The sequence below is a fragment of the Macaca thibetana genome, chromosome 6 (assembly GCF_024542745.1).
Source record: "Macaca thibetana thibetana isolate TM-01 chromosome 6, ASM2454274v1, whole genome shotgun sequence".
In the NCBI taxonomy this organism is placed as follows: Eukaryota; Metazoa; Chordata; class Mammalia; order Primates; family Cercopithecidae; genus Macaca; species Macaca thibetana.
In genome coordinates this window covers 113,105,739-113,125,226 of record NC_065583.1, presented here as the reverse complement: position 1 = coordinate 113,125,226, position 19,488 = coordinate 113,105,739, and the positions used below count along the sequence as shown (strand labels likewise).

The 19,488-nt window shown below is 39.5% G+C and overlaps 1 protein-coding gene and 1 pseudogene across 7 annotated transcripts in view; both read left to right on the top strand.

The window, feature by feature from the left end:
- MAST4 (microtubule associated serine/threonine kinase family member 4) overlaps positions 1 to 19,488 on the top strand; it is a 575,926-nt gene that overhangs the window by 15,222 nt on the left and 541,216 nt on the right. The gene's annotated exons all lie outside the window — the stretch shown is intronic.
- On the top strand, positions 16,995 to 17,146 carry LOC126957833 (uncharacterized; annotated as a pseudogene).

Here is a 19,488-nt window from a genome sequence, read left to right as displayed (position 1 = left end):
ATAGTCTTAAGAAAGCCTTCTGCTTTTTTCTTTAAAAGTCATATTTAGGAGGAATATAATTGACAGATTGTGTTTTACATATTTTATAGGTAATTTTGTATCTAATTAAAAATTACTGAAACAACATACTATGAGGATTGTAGTGTTTTCTCTATTACCAGCTTATTTATGGCTTTGTATCTTGTCAAGAGTACTATTTTTTTAAAAAAAGATTTGTATCTTGCTAGGTAATTAAACAATGTTTACAATTAATATATGTATATTTAAATAGAGACAGGGTCTCGCTGTGTAGCCCAGGCATTCTTGAACTCCTGGCCTCAAGCAGTCTTCCTGCCTCTGCCTCCCAAAGTGCTAAGATTACCGTTGTGAGCCACTGTGCCCAGCCCAATTATACCATCTAAGGCATTGTCTGAGGAACTTTCATTTTTGTTTGTTGTGGGGCCAGACTTTGGGAAGAAAGTATGTTTGATAAGAATTTATCAGATAACCCATTTATTTATTTTTTTGGGATAGCATTTTCTTCCCCTGCTTTGGGATGTCTTTTGGTTACTCATTACTTGAAATTTGCCAAATTTAGGGCGGTGATGATTTTGGCCTAGTTAGAATTTCAAACACCACTTCTGTCTCGCCTAAAGTACAGTTGGAAAAACTTCTTCAAGGAGAAATTCTCAGCCCCTGAGTTCTTGGCAGGAATCGTGGCCCCCATCACAGTGTAGCCCCCCACATGGGTGAGGTCTTGATGTCCTGTGGCCAGGCTGCCCCAGGCTCCAGGAGCTTTCTGATTCCTCTGAGCTGTGTGGATTGGCTGACGTTCTCAGCAGCTGCAAAGTAACTGGTCTTATAAAGCAGAACCTGACAGGGTGGCTAATTCTTGACGTTTACAGGTGGAGAGGGAAGTGAACCTACTGAGGAAAAACCTAATCTGTTAAAAAAAATAACAAAAAACAAAAAACCCGAAAGTCTGGATTGTATATGTCTCTGTCAGTATTCTGTAAGCACAGGGGAAAAATTCCTTCCTCACAGGGTTTGTGGATGCCAGTCATAGTTTACTGGTATGGGGCCATCTGTGGCAGCTCCCAAAGCCGTGCAAATTTATAAAGCAAGGCAGCCAAGGGGACTGGTGAAAATGAGTTTATAGCATGAATGGGGACCACTTAAAGGAGAAGGTGCTAGGTGTAAATGTCTAAGCCAGGATGCAACAATTAGGGCAGTTCAACTTTTATAATTAACATTAAACTCCCAACGGAACTTCTCTTTCACCCTACTTACCTTCCCTGGCCCAGCACATCTTATCCTTCACCTTTCCCTCAGGAAAAATAACTATGAAAGCAGTCTGTGAGGCCCTGTGTGGGTGTCTGGCCAGTTCCACTACTTCAAAGATTCTCTGTCTCAGTTATTTTTATTATAACCACAGTGTGTACTCTGGACTTTTGAAATTTGTAGCTACAACCATGCTATTAATCTTAACTTTAAAAACTAAATATTCACCCTCTCTACCTGGAGCTCACAGACAACCTAGTCCATGCAGGACATGATAGAATAGAAGCTACTCCGGAAGACTTTAGTCTTGGGGCATGTGAAGCCAAGGAGTTTATTGGCCCTTATTGAATTGATATTTGGAATCTCTAGAATTCTTTGAGTCTTGATAAGGGCCATGAGATCCCAATCTTGGATTAAGTTTTGAGAAGAATTCTATTGGAGATTTTCTGTGTTGCAGAAGAGAAGACCATTCAAGGGACTCCCAATTTTCTCATTCCCTGGAGAGTAAGTTCCCTCTTGTCATTTGAACTGGCAGATTTCTTTTGTGCCAAAAAGAGATAAAAAGACGTGGTATTTCCTACACCTCCCAACGTGATGGGGCTGCCAGGATGTAGGTTTGGGGAGAGCAGGGACCTCATGGGACACATGCAGGGAGAGATCTGTAGTCCCCTCGTGTTGGGAGGTGGTGGGGTTCTCCTGCTGGAGATGTTTCTGTCTGCAGTGAAAAACAAGGCATCCTTTCTGATGCTTTGTCTGGGGGTGGGGCACATGTGGCAAAATAATCTTTTTTGAGCTGTTAAATCTGAGTCTTTTATTTTGTGTCTTCTTTTTCTGGTATTTCACACAGGAACCAGGATGCTTGTAAGGCCTTGCCTTGGGGATATTTGCCTGGCAGGAAACTGAAGCTGTTTGAAGTTGAGGCTCCTCTCAGTTGCTTTGTAAAAAGTTGAAACCTACAGAAGAGAGAATGCTGTGTGTCCTGGTGTGGAGAGTGGTTTGTTTGTTTTGAGGGAAGAGGGAGAAAGTGAGCAGATTTCCCTGGCCCAGGAAGGGAGTCAAGATTAGTGGGTCCTGGGTTACAGGGGTTGCGGCCCAGTAAACCTTTTGGTGGCAGCATGGGGCAACAGAGGACACTGGCTACTTGGTGGGCCTGGGGAGGCTGGACTTTAGACACCGAGTTTCCTGCCTGGCAGAGGTTCAGGTGCCATAGAAGCACAGATATGCTGATTTTACGGGCCTGTGGGTGACCATGAGGATTTTGGCAGCAAGCACAAAAGGCTAGAGGCCCTTTGCTTTCTGTGACATCCCAGGAATAGCTCTGAGGGATCAGTTTCTACCATAGCCCTTGGAATCAGAATGAGTTTGATCTCAAGAGAAAAGTGGCCAGGCATGGTGGCTCATGCTTGTAATCCAAGCACTTTTGGAGGCTGAGGCGGGAGGATCATTTGAGGCCCAGGAGTTCAAGACCAGCTGGGCAACATAGTATGACCCAGTCTCCCTAAAAAAAAAAAAAGAAAAAAAAATTAGCTGAGTATGGTGGTGCATGCCTGTAGTCCCAGCTACTTGGAAGGTTGAGACGGAGGATTGAGCCCAGGAATTCGAGGCTACAGTGGGCTGTGATAGCACCACTGCACTGCAATCTGGGCAACAGAGCAAGATCCTTGACTCAAAGAAAGAAAGAAAGTGTTGAGATCCAGACAGACTGAAAAGGATCTCTTATCTCAAAGGCCATGTTTTTCCTTCTATCCCTCCCATTTGCCTGCCCTCAGCAAGGTAGTTGCTTCTTGCATTTGGCATTACCCAAAGGTCTGTTAATGAACTTACCCTTGCCGTGTTGTGGTGTTTTCTCCCCTCTCCAGACTGCAAGCTACATGAGAGCAGAGCCCTTGCTTGTCTTATTCATCTTCATAGTCACAGCAGTTGCCTCCCAGTATGCAGTAAATCTTTGTTGAACAAATAAATGCACAGAGGAAAACTTTATTCTGCAACTTAAGGGAAGTTGAAGCTCTGAAATGAATGCCAGCCACTCAGAGACTGATAGAAGAAGAACTCTAGGAAAGAGGTCCCTCACTTTACCACATGGATCACAGGCAGGTGCGGTGCATACATTTTTCACATTCAGTCCATGTGACCCCCCCCCCACCCACCGACCAGCCCCTATCAAGGTGAGCAGTTCAGAGCTGGATTCAAAGAAGAGATGTTTTAAATTTTTCCCCTTAAATTTTAAGTATTATATGTTCAAATAATACATAGGAATTAGTTTCTAGACGTCTGGCGTTCTAGCTGGTCAGTTGTCACCCATTAGGCAGAACTGTCTGGAATAAGACCAGCTCAGGCTGGCTGGACATCTGGGGCAGGTGTCTCAGGGCTCCTGGTTCTCTTCCCCAGGGCCTTCTCAGAGTGCTGGTTGAGGAGGGTGAAGCCCAGAGCAGGCCTCTTTGGAGGTGAAGGGCTTCTCTTTTGGATTGACAAGTTCTGTAAAATCCCCAAGAAGCCAGGGTTTTGCTTTCTCAGGCTCCTGAGTGGCAGCTGGCAGGGACCTCTGTGTGAAGGGACAGCTTAAGAGAGTGCCTGGACACTGCACACTCTATCTTCTGAATAGGCACACATTTCAAAATGTTTGCAAAAGCAAATTGTGGACAAGAAGAGTAAGACTTCCTTGCGTAAATAATAAGTGCTGCCCCTTTCTCTCCTTTTACTAATAAGTTTCCCTGATAGCACTGCTTGCTGGCAGCTCTTCTCTACATTTGGTTGCTGAATTGCAGTGCTCAATTATCTGTGTAATAACATGCTATAAAAACATAGAAAGCCAGGAAAAAATGGTTTTAACTAAAGTGGTTGAGCTTTGAAAAGAGACACCTTGCACATTCACATCTGGACTGAAAGGAGAACATTAAATCTGTCATTAATGATTTAATTGACTGGATTTTTTTCTAAAAGGTAAAGGAAAGCATTAAAATGGAGTATGAGGCACTCAAATTACCTTCCAATACAACCAGGAGCAGTATCTCATTAAAATGTTTGGGTTTTCTGATGCCATTAATGAGAAGTGATTCTCTGTGGCTGTTTAGCTTTTGAAAATGTGGCTAGTGCATCACAGCATGCAGTAGGCCTCCAAGAAGGCCAATGCTGGGCACTGCACAGGTGCTTTTTGTACATTATGGCATTTAATTCCATCCTCAATCTTGCCAGTAAGGTGGGGGATATCGCCATTTCCTGGTTAAGAAAAGTGAAACTTACAGAGATTAAATTTACTCATGATTCACATGATTTCAAAACCAGTGCTCTTTCACATTTCGGGTCAGTAAAAGCAGAGAGGGGTTATTATTATTTTTTTTCTGTTTAAAAGTTTCTCATGAATGGACATACCGATTTATTGACAGTTACTTTTAAAAATGTAAAAGATTATGTAGAGCGTAATTGCTGAGCTGTGCCTGAATTCCTGGCTCACAAAATTGTGAGTTAAAATGAAACAGTAGCGGTTTTAAGCCTCTAAACTTTGGGACAGTCTGTAGCACCCAGTAGATAACCATACCCTTTGTTCTTTCTGTTCCTCTTGTCCACATGCATGCTCACCCTTTCTCTACAGTCCACCCCTCCCCGTGGTACACCCTTGCGGAGCTTACCATAGAAGCACGGATTTGGAAAGGCCAGTGACCATGAACAAAGTAAAACATGAACGCATACTAATAAAGGGAGAAAGACAGTGCTCAGGAAGGCCAGGAATGCAATAAGCAGAATATTTAGCCTATGTACCTGGCAGCTGGGCTTGGATAGGGAACTAGGTGCTAGGGCAGTATTTTTGGTCCCTGCTTTGACTCCATTTGAATCCCCTATGGAGCTTTGACATTGTCTACACTGGGAGACCCTGATTCTGGGAGGAATCGGGGAGACCCCTGACTCCGCGTGTCTATGTGTGTTAAAGGCCTGCCAGGTGGTTCTGTGAGTTACCAGGGTTGTAGGAGCACTGGCCTCCTTCCTGTTGGCTTGTGGAGAAAGAGAATCTTTACTGCCGAGTGCTCTTTCCTGCCCACGGCCTTTTCTGTGCAGGACCTATGCTAGATGCATGCACGCATCAGACCTTTGATCCTCACAGCAAGTCGGTGAGGGTGCAGGGTAGTAGCCCTGTTTTATAGGTGAGGAAACAGGGATTTCAGAGAACTCAAGTCACTGAGTCTTCCAGTAAGTGAGAAGGACAGGATTTGAACCTGTCTGTTTTCCTTTCAAGTGTCTGACTTTGTTACTGTCTGATTTTCCCTGACCTTCTCCCTCAGTGTAACAAAGGATTTTGGACACTTGATTCTACTTGCATTGTTCGTGACTATTTTTGTAACATGTAGAAGACTCTAGATTTTAGTGTGCATGTTTTCTCTTAAAAGCATACTTACAAATTTATGTCACCACCCCAGCCTAACCTGTTGGATGAACATTAATGTCTCATTACAGAACTAAACACTTCCCTCTGTATTGAGGGGAGACAGACACGCTGGTTTAAAAGGCCTCAGATTAACTAGATGTGACTTTTGATGTTTACCCTGATCATTTTTGAGTGGCTCCTCAAATAGCAAGGCAGCTATTAAAAGTGTTATTCCCATTAGGAATATTGTGCTTTTCATTTCTTTTAGTAGTCTAAGAATTGCTAGTGCACGTTTTATAAAAAGAAAAGGATTTTTTTTTTTCTGACTTAATTTTGCTGAACTGATGGATATTTGAGTATGTGAAGAGAGAGGAGACAGAGAAGGAAGCCTGCCTATCTCCCTTTCTAGGGCATGAGTGTCTTTCTGTGGTCTGTAAGCCTGGAAAAGAGTGTTTTCCAACAAAAGCACCATTTTATAAATATAGTATTCTTTTCTTGGCAATGCACTGAATGCTGGCCTGTCACTCCAAGTCTTGTGGAGGGCAGTAGGGACAGTGGAAATAAAAGAAATTAGCAGGTGAAGAGAACACTTGACTATCTAACACTTTTTTGTCATTTGTTAGTACTTGGTTCCTCAAATAGAAGTATGGCCATTGTGAGAGAGTAACTTTTCGCAGGAGTAACTATAGTAGACAGTTTTGCATTTGGGGATTTACCGGGGGTTCTGCTCCTGAACCTTTGAGCTCTAAACACATCAGGGGCTTGCTGGGTACCGAATTATGCGTGTGCCACCCTCAGAGTAGGGACTTGGTGAGTGAGAGCCCCAGGGTATATGTATTTCATTCACTCGGAGCTGTCAGGTCTTATCAACCTTCGTTAGGAATATTTTTCTCCCTGAAAACTCATAAAAATTCACGTTGTAATATCAATGCCTGCAGGATTCTGTGGAATTTTGTTGAGCTGCTTATACCCTTTTCTCCTAATAGAGATATAGAGAATGATACATTCTCCTCATATACACGGGTGCAGATGTGTGCTTGTGAATCTATACAGGAAGCTCATGTATGTGACAAAGTAAGTTTGTTGAGGGGAATGAAATAAACTAATTTTCCCCCCACTGAGTCAATATGAGTAAGATATTTCTGTGCATAGTCTCAGAATACTCCATTCTGCGGAATATTTTAAATTTTATTAACCTTGTACATATTTTGCCAGATTCCTATTCAGCATACTTCTTTATTTTATTACCATAGTGATGCTCTGTTTACTCATATATCTGGAAAGAAAATAATTTAGTAGATTTAATTAAAATTTATATCAAGGTCACCTTTTTGTTGTTTGAAACAATAGATTTGTAAATTCTTACCAACACTGTATATGTACTTAGCCCTATAAAGAAAAAAGTATTTTATATATATGTAAATATATATATAAAATATCTGAAAGTAGGATATATACAAGATATATAGATACAAGATATATAGACTTTATAGGATATATATTATACCAGAATTTTAGTATTTTAAATATAGGTCTTGAATGAAAGACTTAGGTTGCTTTCTTTTTTTTCATGGAGTAAGGAAAATGGTAGTACTTAAAAATAGTTGTTACCTGATGATTATAGTTCATTGTTAGCAAAATATTCTACAGGACACATCATATCCCATTATGCTGAAGGTGAAACCCTGGTATAGTAGAAGGTGGATGCTTGTGTTTTCTTTAGCACTTTCACAACAAAGCAATTATATTGTATTACATGTAAATATTTGTGAGTGGGGAAAATAGATAGAAGTCTACAATACTACTTTCCCTTCACATTAAAACCGTATGAAGTTATGCCTACAAATTAAAAATATTGTAAAAGCTCAGTACAGTTTTAAATTTTCAACAAAGTTCTGTAGTACTTCTTTATTTGTAATAATGAAAAGTATCATTGTGTGAAATTGGTATGGGCACATTATCTCTAATATTTGCTGTTAATAATGGCATTCAACCCTAACTGATGGCTTTTAAAAAAAACAACAAAGTATGGCCTTTAGTAAAACAAAACAATATGTCACATGTCTGTAGAAATGCTGTAGTAGAGAAAAATTTAGCTCTGTGAGCAGTAGTCTCATTTATGGGAATGGTAATTATCTGTAAGTTGAGACTTAACATTTTTGTAGATTTTATGAGAAAATATTTGCTAGTCCTTGTTTTTTACATCTTTTTTTCTCCTACCTCTGTGTCTGTCTATCTTTTCTCCACCTCATATGGGGACAATTCTGTTTTTACAGGTCCTGATTTCTTTTTTTTAATGTCTCACCGGAAGTGATAACTCATTTTGTTAGAATGGTAGGGAGCTCAAAAGTGGAAGATTGTGACTTTAGTTGTGGCTTAATCAGCCCAAGCAGGTGCATTCTAAGTAAAAGAGATACTGTTTTAATGCAAATGTCCCCCCTAATTCAGAGAAAGGGAGACATGTATAGGAAATGACACAGCCTAGTTAAGTCAGAATTGTTTCTCAATAGATTGGTTTTTTTTTTCCCCTGAATTCTCTGTGCACCAGCAGCAGTGTCCTGTTAAAGTGAAGAGAGAGATAAATGAAGAGGAGTTGAGGATGACTGTGTTAATTTTTTGTTCTGAGGGATCAGAAATACTTAAGAAAAATGAAGTCAGAGATTTACATAAATAGGTGGTAGCCTCAGTAGTGTCATGTTCATTTTAGAGTAGAATTTGATTCTGGGGACCTCAAATAACAGAAGATGATTATATTCAAAATGTCCAAAGCCCTACTGTAAAGCAACTTTAACTTAAATGGCATGTGCCTTAACAGAGTGGCTTTATAGTGAAGTTCTGGAATTTTTCTCATTCTTTTGTCTCGCGGTGCTATTGTATGAGTAGCAGCGAGAAAATGTTTGGATAGCATGTCTAAGAACCAGAGCATGCAGAGAAAACAGGGCTCTTATTCTACTTTGCATCTTAGTTAATTTGGTTTTTAGAGAAGCACAATATTTTGGCTTGAAAGGCATTAGCCATATCTTCTTATTTACTTGAGTGGTGGTTACAAGAGTATTCTATATTTATTTATTATACTTTGCTTTTATGTTTTAGGTACTTTCTGCATATTTCACAATAAAAATGGTTTAAAAAGATCACTAGTGTGTTCTAGACCTTTCAAGTCAACCATACCAATTTATTCATTCTTCCATCTACCCAACAAATACTAATTGAGCACCTACTGTGCATCGGGTACTGTTACTGGCACTGGGAATACAGTGATGAACAAAGCAAGCAAAAGTCCCTGGTCTCATGGGGTTTATATTGCATAGAGAAGAGACAGATAATATGTTAGGCAATGGGTTAGAGCAGGAGTTGACAATTGTTTTCTATAGAGGGCCAAATAGTAAATACTTCAGGCTTTGTGGGCCAGATGGTTTCTGTTGCAACTACTCAACCCTGCCACTGTAGTGTGAGAGCAGCTATAGCCAATGTGTCTGTGAAAGGGTATAGCTGTGTTCCAACAACACTATTTACAGAATCATGCTGCAGGCCAGATTTGGCCCACAGTCTCCATAGTTTGCAGACCCCTGTGTTAGATGGTAGTGCACCCTAAGAAGAAAAATAAAATGGAATATGGAGTGCTGGGGTGTGGGGTGAGGGATATTTATAGTTTTTGACAGCATGGTCAAGGAAGATGTTTCCGTGAAAGTGACTTGTGTGAAGATTTGAACAAGATGATGTGTTTGGACAAGTGTCTGTCTGGAGAGAAGGGGAAACAGCAAGTGCAAAGGCCCTGAGGTGGAACATATCTCAAGAATTCAAGGTGTGGTAAGAAGGCCAGAGTGGAGCAGAATGAGTGTGGGAAAGAGTTGTAGGAGCTGAGATCAAAGGCTAGGAATGAAGTGTAAGGCCATGTCATGTCACCTTGTAGGTCCTTGTAAGGCCCCCCCCTTTTTTTTTTAAAGCTTGGAAGTCAGTTGCATAGTCACTGGAAGGTTTTTATTAGAAGGGTCACATGACCTAATTTTTAACAGGCTCACTGGCTTCTGTATAGATAATAGAATAAAGAGGTTGGAGTGAAAACAGAGAATCAGTTAAGAGGTTACTGCAGTCATCAGGTGAGAGGTGATGGTGCTTGGAGCAGGTTGACAGTAGAGGTGGTAAGAAGCAAACAGTCTCCAGATGTGTACTGAACATAAACTTGACAGAGTTTGCTCACAGAGTGAAAATGGGAGATAAGAACTGGAAAAATCAAAGAAGACTTCTAAGTTTTTGGCCAGGTGAACTCAAAAGGGTAGTGTGCCATTTATGGAGTGGGGAAGATGTAGGGCAACCAGCCTAACGACAACCTTGCTGCACAGAATCCCAGACCCAATAAAGCACCCTAGTGAGATGTCAAGCTAACCAAAGTTATGGCATCTTCTGAGTTGTGTATGCGCTGGTGGCCATAGGTGTCCTGTTCCTAAGGCTGCAGCTTGTGCTGTCCGTGGTGGGGTTTGCTCATAGCCTTCAGTCTGGGGCTAAGTTATGAACTTTGTGCTACTATGGGTCCCTGAGAGTACTGAATTCCTATGGGACAGGTGAAGATGACACAGATCCTTTGGGTGAATCCCTTTTGATCCATAAAGTTATCAAAAGAAACCCTGATATCCAGTGGGTCACCAGGGAAGCCCTCAAACACAGAGAGATTTGTGGGCTGTCATCTGGTGGCTACAAGGGTTATGGCCTTATAAGAACCATGGTTCAAAAAACTAATACCAAGCCCTCTTAAATGCTTTTCAAAAAGTAGAAGAGGGAACATTCCCAGACTCATTTTATGAGGCCAGTGTCGCCCTGATTCTAAAGCCAGACAAAGACACCAAAAGAAAAGAAAACTATAGGCTGTAATCCCTGATAAACATAGATGCAGAAATCCTCAATAAAGTACTAGCAGACAACATTCAGTAGTACATTTTAAGGATCATACATCGTGACCAGTGGGATTTATCCCTGGGATGCAAGGATGGTTCAATGTACATACAATGTGATATGCCACATTGACAGCATAGAAGATAAAAACATTTCAGCAGATGCAGAAAAAATATTTGACAAAATTTAACATTATTTTATGATTAAAAACTCTGAACCAAATAGGCATAGGAGGAACTTAGTAAAAGCTGTATATGAAGAACCCACAACTAATGCTATAATCAGTGGGCGAAAACTTAGTTTTTCCTCTAAGATTTAGAGAAAGGTAAGGATGCCATATGTCATCACTTCTCTTCAACATTGTACTGGAAGTCCTAGGCAGAGAAAACAGACAAGAAAAAGAAAAGGCATTCAAATTGGAAGGGAAGAGGCAAAATTATCTGTTTGTAGATGTCATGATCATATATACATAGAAAATCCTAAAGACTCCACAAAAACTGTTAGAACTGATCAGTGAATTCAGTAAAGTAAGATTAAAAATCAACCCAAAAACAGTGGCATATCTATACATCAACGATAAAGTCTCTAAAAGGAAAATTAAGAAAATCTCATAAGAAAAAGAATAAAATACTTAGGAATCAAGGAGGTGAGAGACTTGTACATTTAATTATAAAATATTGATGAAGGAAATTTAAAACATAAATGGAAAGGTCTCATGTTCACAGATTGGAAGAATTAATATAATTTTTTTTTTTTTTTTTTTTTGAGACAGAGTCTTGCTCTGTCACCCAGGCTGGAGTGTAGTTACACGATCTCGGCTCACTGCAAGCTCCGCCTCCCAGTTTCATGCCATTCTCCTGCCTCAGCCTCCCCAGTAACTGGGACTACAGGTGCCCACCACCAGGCCCGGCTAATGTTTATGTATTTTTAGTAGAGACGGGGTTTCACCATGTTAGTCAGGATGGTCTCGATCTCCTGACCTTGTGATCCGTCTGCCTCGGCCTTCCAAAGTGCTGGGATTATAGGCGTGAGCCACCACGCCCGGCCTGTTAAAATGTTTATACTACCCCAAACTACAGATTAAAAGTAATTCCTATCAAACTCTCAATGGTACCTTTTACAGGAAAAGAAAAACTACCCCTAAAGTTTATATGGGACCACAAAAGACCCTGAATAGCAAAAACAATCTTGAGCAAGAAGAACAAAGCTGGAGGCATCAAACTTCCTGACTTCAAATTATATTACAATACTATAGTAATCACAACAGCATGGTACTGCTATAAAAGCAGAGATATTGGCCAATGGAACAGAATAGAGAGCCCAGAAATAAACCTACATATTTATGGTCAACAATTTCTATAAGTGTGCCAAGTGTGCAATGGGGGAAGGATAACCTTTTTAGCAAAAGAATAAAATTGGACCCCTGTTTCACACCGGTCACAAAAATCAACTCAAAATGGATCAAAGACTTTAACATAAGACTTGCAATTGTAAAACTCCTAGAAGAAAACAGGGAAACCTTCATGACCTTGGTCTTGGCAGTAATTTTTCGGATATGGCAACAAAAGCAAAAATGATACTACATAAAACTAAAAAGCTTCAGCATAGCAAAGGAAATAATCAAAATGAAGTGGTTTTTTTTTGTACATGCAAAGCTCTAGAGCACTACCTAGCATACAAAAAACATTAATTCTCCTAATTCTGGTGGTCTCCCTCAGCTCACTGTGACACTTGGCCATATTGTTCCTTTCCTTCGTGTGTGTGTGTGTGTGTGTGTGTGTGTGTATCTGTCTTCTCCAGCAAGATTGTATTGAATATGGGATTTAGGTTGAGATAAATGAAAAGACAACCTACAGAATGGGAGAAGACTAACCTCTCTTGCATTCAGTTTCCTTCTGGGGTCTTTAAGCCTGCAGAAGGATGTTTTCCAACAAAAGCACTATTTATAAATACAGTATTCCTCATGGCAACACTATAAATGCTGGCCTGTCACCCCCATGACAAGGATATAACCCTTGTTGAGTAAAATATTAGCAAACTGTATATCTGATAAGGGATTAACATCCAAAATATATAAAGAGCGAATACAACTCAACACCAAAAATACAAATAATTCAATTAAATGGGCAAAGTACCTAAATAGGTACTTGTCAAAAGAAAAAATTTAAATGGCTAACAAGTATATTTAAAGGTGCTCAACATCTTTCTTCATCAGGAAAAAGAGTCAAAACCATAAAAAGACAACAGATAAATGTTGGTGAGGATATGGAGAAAAGGGAATCTTGGTACACAATTGGGAATGTAAATTAGTATAGCCATTATGGAAAACAGTATGGAAATTCATGAGAAAATTAAAAAAGGAAGCACCATAGGGCCCAGCACTCCTACTTCTGGTTATATATCCAAACGAACTGAAATAAGGATCATAAAGAGATACTTGCACCCATGTTCTTAGCATTATTCACAGAAACAAAGATGTAGAAACAATCTAAATGTCACTCAAGAGATGAGTAAAGAAAATGTGCTATATGTGTATACAATGGAATATTATTCTGCCTTTAAAAAGAAGGAAATCCTATTTGCAACAACATGGATGGAGCCAGAGGATATTATGCAAAGCAAAATGAGACACAGAAAAATACTGCATGATATAATGTAACGTAGAATCTAAAATATAAATAATATAAAATCTGAAACTTATAGAAGCAGAGAGGAGAGTGGTTATGGGATGATATTAGTCAAAGGGTACAAAGTTTCAGTTGTGGTAGATGAAGTTCTGAAGATCTGATGTACAGCATGGTGAAGCTAATATTGTATTATATACTTAGAATTTGCTAAAAGGGTAGATCTTAAATCTTCTCACATACACACGTGCACAAATGGTAACTAGAGGTAACAGAGATGCGTTTCACAATATATATGTATTCCAAAGCATCAAGTTGTACCTCTTAGATACATACAGTTTTCATGTTCACAATATCTAAATAGAGCTGTTAAAGAAAAATCATGGGTTCCATGCACTACTGATGGTTCTCACTGTATATCTTGAAGAAGGTGCAGTACTCTTCCGCTGCACTGTTAGTACATTTAAGTAACATGTAAAATACAGCACCAGTAAGCAGTTTATGACAGTAATGTCTGCTTAAAATGTTCTGTAAATTCTCAGCTAGAACATTTGCAAATTGTTTCCCAAATGCATTGCAAATTTGTGACAGTTAAAGTGCAGTAATGATTTAAAGACTGTAAGCAGTGTTTCCTGTTTCTCATAAGACAAATGCTGTGGTCTTACCTTTGTCTTATTAGAGAGTTTTGTGCCAGTGCTGAAAATGCCATGCTGTAAGGTATAAAAGGTATAAAATCCTTTCAAGGGGTGAGGGTTGAGATTTCTGTTAAACACCTAAGTGGAGATGTGAGAAAAAAAGCTGGATAAAAGCCTGGAAGTCAGGAAGGGACACCCAAGCGAGGGATGTTTGGGGAGTCCGCTGGTAGAGAAAGCTGTGGGACCAATGGGATCACTGGGATAGTTAGCAATGCCCAAGGCACTTCATGGCTTACAGGTCAGGGAGATACGAAGTAACTAGCAAAGGATACTAGGTCAAATGACCAAAGATAGGAGGTTTGTTTTAGTCTGTTCTCATGCTGCTAATAAAGACAAGTGACACTGGGTAATTTATAAAGGAAAGCGGCTTAATTGACTCAGTTCAGCAGGGCTGGGGAGGCCTTAAGAAACTTACAATTAGGGCAGAAGGGGAAGCAAACACGTCCTTCTTCACATGCGGCAGCAAGGAGAAGTGCCAAGCAAAAGGGGGAAAAGACCCTTATAAAGCCATCAGATCTTGTGAGAACTCACTATCACGAGAAAAGCAGCATGGGGATGACTGCCCCCATTCTTCAATTACCTCCCACCAGGTCCTTCCCATGACACGTGGAGATTATGGGAACTAAAAGATGAGATTTGGGTGGGTTCATAGCCAAACCATATGAAGGTTTAAAAGGAAAATGGTGGTGTCCTGGAAGGCAAGTAAAATGGTGTTTTGAGGAAGAGGATGTGATCAACCATGTTCAATGCTACTGAAAGGAAGGCAAGACTGAGAAGTAAGACTTCGCCAGGGTAGCAGTCATGGATGACTTGGTTTAGAACATTGTAGATAGAGGAGTGGTGTGTTCACGTGAGAATTTTTAGATGCTGCAATGGCTGCAAATAATTAAACTCAGCATATGCAATTTGGGCATCTGTGACCTGCATTAATGACTGCCATCTTTCTTCTAACCATTTATCACAGTCATTATCATTTTAGTATTATTAAAGAAAAAACTTCTTATAGCAAAAACTAGAGTTTATCTGTTTTTTAAAAAAAGCTGAAATAGGGAGCTATAAAGCTGCTTTTACAACATTTTCATTGGTTTAATCCCAGTTAAGTCATGTGACTGTGGGATCTTGCATATTGTCACCCCAGTTTCACTGGGTTCACACCATGCTCTTTCAGACTTATTGGAAGTTTGAACAGATTAAGTACCTTTCAGCTCCTCTGGACAAAATGCTGTCTGTGCTCTGCCCCCCACCCTGTCCCCACCAATTGCTGTTTTATGTTGCTAAAAACAAAACTTTCTTTGATTTTTAAAATTTTTTAAAATTGATTTTTAAGTGTTTTTTTTTGTTTTTGTTTTTGTTTTTTTCTTTTTTTAGAGGCAGAGTTTTGCTCTGTTGCCCAGACTATATAGTGCAGTAGTGTAATCATAGCTCACTGCAACCTCGAATCTCCTGAGCTCAGGTGATCCTCCCACTCTAGCCTTCCAAGTAGCTAGGAGTATAGGCACACACCACCACACTGGCTAAATATTTTTTATTTTTTGTAGAGGTGGAGTTTCACTATGTTGCCTAGGCTAGTCTTAAACTCCTAGGTTCAAGCGTTCCTCCTGCCTTGACCTTCCAAAGTGCTGGGGTGGCAAGCATGAGCCACGGTGCCTGGCTTTTTTTTTTTTCTTTTTCAAGTAGGCTCCAGAACTACTTAAAAATAAGGTCATTGTGAGTAGACCAAAGATGTAGGGGGAAATTGCTGCTTATCTATTTAGCTAAAATGACAACGTTGATTATTTACAGTGATTTCATCTAACGCAGTCACGTTGAATTCCTTCCTATTGATTATAGAGGGAATTCTACTTGTGCTCAGAGGATAAAATTAATAGATTGGGAAATTGGAGCAAAGGAAAAATTATTATTATTATTATTTTTTACCTTCAATCAACTTGCCCCAGCAAAGGGAAAATTAAAGATAGAGGGGCAGGGGGAAAGTCATGGTGAAGTTAGCATACAAGAATGTATACAGCAGATCCTATGTATTTGCTGGAAGAGGAGGGCCAAACTTGCTTCTGGATTTCGTAGCATTATAACAGCCTTGGCAAAGAAGGAAACATGATTATGTGATTCAGTGTTCTGAAAGCAAAAGCAAAGCAGTTACTCAGGAGAAGCAGAGCTTTTCTTGGTGTTGAGGTCTGATAAAATTTTTCATAACATAGGAGATATTGAATAGTGAATGTACAGTGTCCTTAGCAGTGTCCCTGCAATAGATAGTCCAGAGTTACCTAGAATTGTATAATATCTTACACTGAGAGATCATGCTAAAAGCATGATTACATTAGGGGTGCAAACAATGTTTTTATTTTTTGGAGAAAAACCTTCTCAGCAGATACCGGTGTTGTCCGCTTAAGGTCATCTTCATGTGCTTTGAACGCTGAGAGAGAGAGTGCAGGCTGAGATCTTTTGGAAATTGAGCCTGCATTGATAATCACCAATATCCAGGGACAGGGTGCCAAGGAAGGCTGGGATTCTTACTGGAATCCCTTTAGATAAAAAAACATACTTGGCATATAAAATATGTTCTCCTTGCACCCAGATTCCTGAAGAAGGCTTGTTGCAAATTCTGGTTTTGACACTGGTAGTGTTACTGCAAACTAGAAGAGGTAAGCATATTTTCAGGGAGATCTGCATTTGATACCTGTGCTGTTAGCTCTATGATGAGCCTGGCAGACTTGTGCCTTGGCCTCTCCCTTTGGAAGCCTTTTTCTTTCCCATCCCAGCTGTCCTGCTCTGCTCAAGTTTTAGCAAATTACTGAGAGCATTTCATATTTAAGATTTTGAACCATTTCCACCTGGGCCCACACATATCTCCATTTATCTCAGTGAAGGAATTTCAAGTGGAGCTTCAGTGTGTTTTTACCACATTTATAGCAGCTGCTGTCTGCCTATCTCCCGTTCCATTGGTATAAATTGAAATGTGATGGAATACTCTTGAGATATTATCAGACCACAAGGAATTGTCTGCCCATGGCCTCTGGCTGCTGGGAGCTGATGAAAGAATGAGAACTTGTGGACTAATATGAAAACAACTTATTAACAAGTTATTATTAGTGCTCAATAATTTTAACCAACTGAAAAGATGTCTATGAGTAGCTAATATTCACATTTGAATAGGAATATAGTTTTATTATCGCTTCTTGGCCTTTTGGCTAAGATCAAGTGTAGGAATATAGTTTTATTTTGAAACTTTGAAATATTTGCCTTAACTATTAACTTGTAAGTAACAAGGATAGAGTGATGGGCTTTTTCAGAATGGGGTAAAATGTTTAATAACAATTTTTAACTTTGTTAGGTCGGATCTTTATAGATAAGAAAGGACCATACTAGGGAGTGGTTCTCAACACTGGGTGCATATTAGAATCATTAGAGGAACCTGGAAAAAAAAATCCTTGGCCCCACTGTCTAGACCAATCAAATCAGACTCCTGGGAATGGGGCCTAGGTATTGCTGAAGTTCCCCAGGTGCTTCTGATGTGCAACCAGGGTGAAGACCACTGCTCTAGGATGTTACAGACTCTGGCCGTCAGAATGCAGTGATGTCAAACCGTAACTTTTTGGTTATAAAGAGTTATTAAAGTCTTTAAAACTTGATCACTTTTGTTCTGCAGCATTATCATGTCAACTCCGCATCCTGTTTTCATCATTTTGGGAAAATTATGACTCTTTAAATACAGTGGGGAATAGTTATAATTTTGGATTTTGTGATTTGGGGGGAGGTGACTTGGGTAGCATCTAGACTGAAGTTTATCCTTGTTCTGTCTTGAAAAGGAGACTTTGTTATAGACAGCATAAACAAAGTTGTAAGGGGAGTTTAATATAGGTGAGAAAACAAATTTACAAACACTTTAGAGTTATTGAAATTTAAAGTATTCACATATTATATTTATTATTTTCTCTAAAGGTTCTATAAGGTTCCACCTGGCAAATCTCATTAACTGGTTTTTATCACAGTATGTATAGTTAAACTCAGACTATTTAGAGCTCTTTGGGAAAACATTATTTCATTATCTCAGTTTTCTCAGATAGCTTATCCCAGCAGAGAACATTAGTACTTAAAAATAAAGAAGTGGTTCCATAGAGCGATCTCTCTGAATCTCAGGTGCCTTATAGATTTCTAGATAATTAAACTGTTTAACATTGGCTCAGGAGTAACATTACAGACACATGTGCTAGGCCGTAAAGGTGTTGCATTCAGGAGCAATTGGCAAGGCTGCTGTTTGTCCTTTTTCTGAGTGCCTTCAGACTACTGAGGTTTGGGTTCTACTTTATTTTTACTTTTTTAAATTTGAGCCTTGGTCTGGCTCATACCTTATTTTTATCATTTTTTTTTCTATAGTAGCCTCCATGTTTTTTTCTCTCAATTTGTTGATTCTAATCTGCCATGGATCTGGAAACCAGGTGATCAGATTAGTTAGTATTGTGGGTTAGTTAGAATTGTGGATCAAATAAGAATGAATAGTTTGTCAGTAAAGGCCTAAGGACTTCAACAAATAAAATCTGTGAGTTGCCATAAATGGACTGAACGGACTTTTTGTTTGCTGTCTTCTGGTCCTTTACTTGTGTCCTAGAAAGCTGTGCTTGATGGTAATTTCTAAGTAGGGGGTAAGGAGTTGCTATACATAAAGCAGTGAATGAGGTGTTAAATGAAAAACATTCTGGAATTTGGAGTTTCTGTGTTTTGTGTATGCTTTTATTTCAAAATCCGAATCTCTTATTTCAGTACTGGGTCTTGCTGAGGAGGTAAGACACATACACACATGAAGGAAAGAAGCCACAGTAGGGCTGAGTGTCACAGTGAGCTGTGGGAAAACAGAGTTGGGAGACTGAATCGTTACGTAATGCCTTTTGTGTGCTAGGTAATACTTTGTATGTACAATAAGCTCCCCAGCAACACCGCCAAATAATGTAACTTTGGTCATAAAGCCGTTGGTGATTGCTGGGTGCTTTGGAGCCAGGCTAACAGCACAAGCTTGCCCTAGATATAACCTCACAAGAAGAAGATTTTACATTTTGCGTGATTTAACATCTTGGACCCTTTATATAGTGTTGTGATGATATTTTATTGTATTCATTTAATTCTTGGAAAAAACCTATGAAGTAGATATTGCCATCCCCATTTTACCAAAGGGGAAATTGAACCAAAGAGAATTTAAATAATCTGCCAAGAGTTGTTCATTAATAATTGGCAGAGCTGGGATTTGAACTGAACCTAGGCAGTCTGACTTGAGACCCCCACACTCCTGCAAGCTATGCTCTGTTGTGTTGGGAGATGCTTGAGAGTGTTCTATTCATCAGTTGGTTTTGGGTTTTTATTACAGTGATATGCTTGACATCATAAAATTTTTCTCCTTTGGGTTATTTTCCTGGGAAAAATCCTTAAAATCTGGGTGTCATGGGTTAGATTGCAATTGCCTAAAATTTATATGTTGGAGTCCTAAGTCCCACCACTTCAGAATATGGTGCTATTGATAGTTCTACTGTTGTCAGCTTCTGAATAAAGCTGTTAGAAGTAATGTAGAGTTATTTCCTTAGTGTTTTTCATTTGTTCTTTTGCAAAGTAACTACTGGAGTGGTAGAAATGTGGGGAGTGTTTTTTAAATGCCAGCCCTAACGATGGGATTCAT